The sequence below is a fragment of the Equus quagga genome, chromosome 21 (assembly GCF_021613505.1).
Source record: "Equus quagga isolate Etosha38 chromosome 21, UCLA_HA_Equagga_1.0, whole genome shotgun sequence".
NCBI lineage: Eukaryota > Metazoa > Chordata > Mammalia > Perissodactyla > Equidae > Equus > Equus quagga.
This window is the reverse complement of record NC_060287.1, coordinates 38,243,412-38,249,694: the sequence shown is the minus strand read 5'-3', so window position 1 is coordinate 38,249,694 and position 6,283 is coordinate 38,243,412.

Here is a 6,283-nt window from a genome sequence, read left to right as displayed (position 1 = left end):
CCACCTCCGTGGCTGTGCGCTGGCCTCGGAGCCCGGGTTTCAGTCTGTCCTCTTCAGTCAGCCTCGCACCCAGGAAGCCCCTGCTGCCCTCTCTCCCCTTTCACAGTGAAGCATGCTGTCTTGTCAAGAGGGGACCAGCGGCCCCAGGCTGTGAGTGTGACATTGTGGCTGGGAGCAAAGTGGCTGTGCTGAGAAGCAGACGGTACCTGGGGAGAGAGAGGCTGTGGCCTCCACAGAAGACCCCTCCTCACTGAAGTGATGGGACCAGGACGCCTGCTGAGGGAGAGCCTGTCGTGTTGGTACAAGGAGCCCCACAAGCAGGCATGTGCCCACCTTGGTGTGCGTTCATGGAGCCAGCTCACTCAGTGTCTCAGTCAGCTTGGACTGCTGTGACAAATGGGGCAGCTCAAACAACACAGATGGGGCAGCTCAAACAACAGACACTTATTGTCTCAATGCTGGAGATCCGGGTGTCTCAGGGCTGGTTCCTCTGAGGGCTGGCTCCTTGGCATGTAGAGACCGTCTGCTCCCCGTGTGCTCACATGGCCGTCCCTCTGTGTGTGTGTCCTGATCTCTTCCCATAAGCACACTGACAGATTGGGTTCGGGCCCACCCCAGTGACCTCATTTTACTTAACCACCTCTGTGAAGGCCCCGTCTCCGTACAGTCCCATTCTGAGGTGCTGGGGCTGGGACTCTGTGTAAATTTGGGGCAGAGCAGGGCCAACATCACTGACATTTCGTGGGAGCTCAGGGCCGGGCCCTGCCAGACCTGTAGCACACGTGTTTTTGTTTCTGTCCTCCTGTTTGTCTTCCTCACATGTCTTAGAGCTGCAGCTATTGTCAGCCCAGCTTCCCCGGGTCGGGAGACTGAGGCTCGGAGACACGAAGAGATGTGTCCAGAGACCGTGACAGTCCAGCAGAGGAGAGAGAGTGTGGACGCCAAGTCACAGCACAGCGTGACAGAGGAGTGCTCTAAAAATGGCATGTATGGGGGGCACTGGGGACAGGGAAGGGGCCCGGTGTGCCCTGGCCACACGTCCCTCGTGGCCTGTTGACACCCCCAGATGGTCTTCTCTGTGGGGCCAGGGACCCCGCTAATCCTGAACACCACCAAGCTAGTATTGGTGAGAATGGGCACAGTCCTAGCATCATATGGTCACGGTCTCCAGACCACAGGTGAAGCTGGCTGTCTGCATGCTGGTCCTCAGCTTCTGGCACCTTCTATCCATGTTCTGGGTGTGTCCAGTTGGGACCAGCCACAGTCTGCTGTTGGTAGCAGCACCTCTAAGAAACCCTCCCCTGTGACCCCAGGTGTCATCTCGAGTATGTGACTTTGTGTGCCAGCTGCCCTGTGGTCCTTCTGCTTTAGCTTTCGTGGTGATGGGCGTCTGTCTGCGAGCCGAGGCGGCTGCACTGAGTCACTGCTGAGCGGGAGGGAGTCCTCAAGCCTGGGTTTGTCACCTGCGCTTTGTGCTGCCTCTGGTTGTGCCTGGGGCTGGGCTCACAGGTCCCGCCCCCCCCCCCCCCCCCCCCCCCCCCCGAAGGTCAGAGGTCGATTCACCTGCTCCTTGGGGCTTTGCCTTCTGTTGGCCTGTGAGGCCAGGGTGAGGCCATTCTACCTCCAGACAGCTCTGACCTCTGAGGCCAGTCCAGGGCCTGCATCCTCATGGGCCACACACGTGTCTTGCTGGCGACATGACGAGGGACCACCTTGGCTAGCCTGGCCTTGAGGGCACCATAGTCTGGTCAGCTCTGCCCCTGGCCCATCACTTCCTCTGTCCTGCAGACCCTTGGACTTTGGTGCACACTGGCCCCCTACTCCTGGGTACTCCTGTCCAACTTGGGCCACCAAGGGAACCCTGGCCATTTGCGGCCTAGCTCAAATTTGTTTGATTTGTTTTGGGCTGCTCCTCGAGGCCCCTCTCCCCTTGTGAGACACCCCAAAGAAGTGTCCTTTCCAAGGTCTAGTTGGCACCATGGGGGAGAGTCCCTCAGAGCTCGTGGTCTGTCCTGAAGCCAGCAGTGGGAGCCGGGGACTCTCCTCATGGCACTCTGCCCCAGAGGCAAGTTCTTCCCATGAAGGAAAAGCGCCAACGCTGGCAGCAGCAGAGGAGAATGGGGGCTGCCCTCTGCTCTCAAGGGTTGTAGAGACTATCTCAGTGAGTATGTCAGACCCGGAGCAGGGGACTCCTAAACAAGAGCAAGGGCTCTAACCACAGGGAAAAAGACAGACACGTTCTCGAAGTTTATCAGTCAGAACATCTGTTTATCAAAACCACCTTAAAGAAATGGAAAAGGCAGCCACACGCTGGGGAGAGGCTTCGTAGCACTTGCAACTGACAGGATCAGTACATAAAATATAGAGAACTCTGAATCAGCGAGAGAAAGAGCCACAGCCCCATGCAAAAATGGGCACGGGTGGCGAGCAGCCACTTCAGTGTCCTTTGTCCAGTCAGCATGGGAGGGGATGGTCAGCCTCATGCAGGTGCTGGGAGATCATTGGACGTCCACCAGCTGGGCAGGTACGCGAAAGCCGACAATCCTGAGAGTGGGGGACGGTGGACCTCTCTCATCCAGATTGCGGGGAGCAGCGATCCACACCTCCAAACGTGGTGGAGCCGCAGCCACGCCTCCGCGCCGAGGCCATGCCCCTGTGCCGAGGCCGCTTAGGAAGGCCAGGTCCAGGGAGAAGAACACGCCCGGAGACAACGCACCGGGATCCTTTCCCACGCAGCGCAGAAACAAGCAAAGCTCCATAGATAATGTACACGTGATATGACATGTAAGAAGAAAGAAGGAACGAAGAACACGATTCAGGGAGAGGTGGCCCTGCCAGGTGGGTGGGAGAGGAGAGCCATCACTGAGCTGCCCCAGTCCCCACATGCGGGAGGGCCGCGGTGCTCACTGCGCCATCAAGACATAATCAGAAGAAGAGTGCATTACATGGACGTCGGCGAATGTGTGCCACGAGGCCAGGATCTGTGCCCCCTGTTCGGTGAGAAAGGGGGGGGAAGGGAGGACAGTCTGCCTGCAGACCGCACCTGCCACATGCTCCCTGTCCTCCTTCACGACTCCCCTCTTTCCTGCTGTCACGGGGCACGAGGGACACAGCCCTGCTTAATGCTGGTAGCCATGGCCTCCACTTCTCACCCAGGAGCGGTCTGGGCGCTGTCAAGTCCTCCATCTGCCTTTTGCCCTCCGCCCCTGGGGTTTCGTGATGCCAGTGGACACCCAGCTCTGGCGCGAGCCTACCCTCAGGCCAGTGGCCTTGACAAGGCAGCCATGCCTGTGTGTCCTGAGTGTCCCCACGGTGCCAGGCGCGATGGGAGGCTTTAGACGGATTCTCCTCCATCCTCACAGCCCTGGGTGTGCAGGCTGTCTCTGCACCCCCCTTACAGATGGGGAGCCTGGGCGAGGGAGGGTCTGGGGTCTCCCCAGGGCACACAGCCAGCGTGGGAGTGTTAGCACTCACCCCAGCCCCGCCCGAAGGCTGCTCTCTCAGGTGCCCCTTGGCCCCGTCGAGCCTCGGCACCAGCTTCAACTTCTGTGACAAGAGAGTGCAGACGTGCAGCCAGCAGTGAGTCATGGGCCACACAGGTTCTGCAAGCTCTTGGCTGTTCTCTCTGGAAGGTTCCAGCACCGAGGGAAGGACGCTGGGCAGAGCTGGTCTTGGGGCCTTTGCAGTGTCCAGAAGGGGAGGGGAGACTTGTCCTGGGGTGTGGTTGGGGAAACTGAGGCGTGGCGGGGCCAGGGCTTACCCAGGGTCACAGTCAGTTGTGAGCCAGCCCCGAGGCCCAGGCTGTTGAAGGCCCATTCCTTGGCTGCCCTCCCTGGAAACACAGGAAGTGGGGGAAGCTCCCTGCGCTTCCCGAGGAAGTTTCTTCAGGAAATGTGCTTGCCTGGGGAGCCCAGACCCGATGCTAGAAGCAAGCCTGGGGGCGCCTGGGCTGTGGCCTTGTGCAGCAGAAGAGGGGAGCAGGGCCAGGCGGGGTGCAGAGCTGGCCAGTGAAGCCCGCAGCCTCCACCGTCCTGGGAGCCACAGCCTGGGCAGCTTCTGTCCACAGGCCAGGCCAGGATGGAGCTTCCTGGATCTGGCCCAGGGTGGGGGCTCCAGCTGGGGCCTGGGGCCATGCCAAAGCTGTGGGCGATGCGCCTTCAGCCTGAGTCTGTCCCCCGGAGAGATGCTTCAGCCTTCTTTGAGAACACCAGCTCACGATGGTGTGCTGATCTGTTGATTTCCGAAGGAAGGATCGAATTCAGGCTCCAGCCGCCTCTGATGACAGATCAGTGGCCCCTCAGGAAAAGCTGGGTGGGGTCAGAATGGGACTCGGCCTGGCCCCTCTCCCCGTCGGACCCTCCCCAGGCCAGTTGCCGTTGGTGAGATGAGGCCAAGGGGCATCCTGAGTCTGTGGCTCTCGGGCCCCAGGGGCAGCAATGCCGTGGGTGGGGAAAGGTCCCGCACCCCCAAGGCTTCCTGCCTTGGTTGCTACCGGGTCTCCAGTGGGGCTGGATGGGGGCATTGAGACCAAGTGGGGCTGTGCATAGGGTGTGGCTTCAAGGTACTTACCCTGAGCCTGGTCCTTGCTGTGGCACGTGTTGTCCCCCAGTGTATGCTGCCCTTTGGTTACTGGGGGACCCTAGGGCAGAGCAAGGGGTATCTGGCAGCTGTAGGTTTCCACCTGTTGGAGGCCTGGACAGGAGAGAACTGGACATGAGCAAAGGTTGTGGGGAGCTGAAGACACAGCGCAGGTTACCTGGGAAGGGAGGCAGGTGAGGGAGCCCCAGGACCACAGGGCCTTCCCCGCCCAGCTCTGCTGACATGGGAGCAGTCCAACCCTGCCCTTGGGAGTGTGCCTCTGTGGACAAGCCAGGAATCGCAGTTTCCAGAGGAGCTCCCGCCGCCTCAGCCATTCTCCCTTCCCCTCTCTGGCCCTTTCACTGCTAGGCCCGGGGTGGACCTGGGGCAGGCAGAACTCGGCAGAACGGGATGAGGATGGAGATAACAAGTGAAGGAGTCGCTACATAAGATGCCAGCACTGTGTGAAACTGAAGAGGGCGAGGACAGCTAGCGAGAGGGAGGCGCCAGCCGGGACAGGTGGCACAGCAAGCGCAAAGGCGGGAGGCAGGAGTCTGGGGACACAGCAGAGAGGCCAACAGGGCTGGAGGGGACCTGGCACAGTGCAGGATTGGAGCTCACTGAGATGAGCCTGGAGCTTGCCCCCGCCTGCATCTCTGAGTGACAGTCAGTAACAGGGAAGGGCAGTGGCCTCCCCAGGCAAACGATTGGTGTTGGTGACCCGGGAGTGTGATCAGTGGCAGGTGAAGGTGGCTCGGCAATTGGGAAAGCGGTCCAGTAACACGCAGACCCACCTTTCCCCATCCCCGGCCCCCAGGAATGCAAGGGAGGGGGCAGGGCAGTCCACTCTCTGCCATCAAGGGCGGGAGTTATAAATGGACAAGAGTGGCTGTCGCCAGTGACACACAGCGACTGCTCCTGGGGCAGCCCTGGCCGGCGCCGAGAAGCCCCCAGGGCCCCCTCCCACCCTCCTGGGAACAGGGAGACTGGACAGGCCTTGGCCTTTTAAGGTCATTTCTGGGTGAGCATTTCCATTACCGGCTGGTTGCACTGGCTGAAATGTGATCTCCCGGAGACTAGCTCTCAATGTGGCAGGAAGCTCTTCCTGGCTGGGCAGGCAGCTGGCAGGCGCCCCCACGTGCCACCTCAATTTGGATCCCGGAGGAGACACAGAAGATACGCCCCCGGAGCTGCTCCACCAGCCAGGGGCTTGGGGGTGCCCCTGTAGGCCACAGTGGTGGAAACACCTAGGGAGCAGCCTGTGCTTCTGGCAGGGGTGGGGGTGTCTCTCTGCAGCCCCTCCTTAGGTTCAGGATGTCCCAGCTCCTGTCCTCACCTGGATTTGGGCTCCTTTCAAAGCCAGTAGCACTTATCCCTGTAGGAGGCCCTAAGGCAGGAGGGATGGTCCCCATGCCAGGACCATCCAGGGTCTCATGTCCCCTATTCAGGTTTGTGTGGGTGGGGGCTGGGTGGGGAGAGATGAGGCTAGGTCTTAGGAGGCCTTGGAAAAGCAGCCCCTCCATGTTCTAAGGCTCCCTCATGTGCCCCTCAGCCAGGTCCCACCAGGCCCATAGCAGAGGGGGCCACACCTGGGCACTGGCACATAGGGCACAAGGGGACACTCTCCAGGCCAGCTGCTGAGTCACCTGGGCAGGCAGGTGTGTCCTATGAGACGTTCCTCGGACACCTTGTGCACCAGGTAATG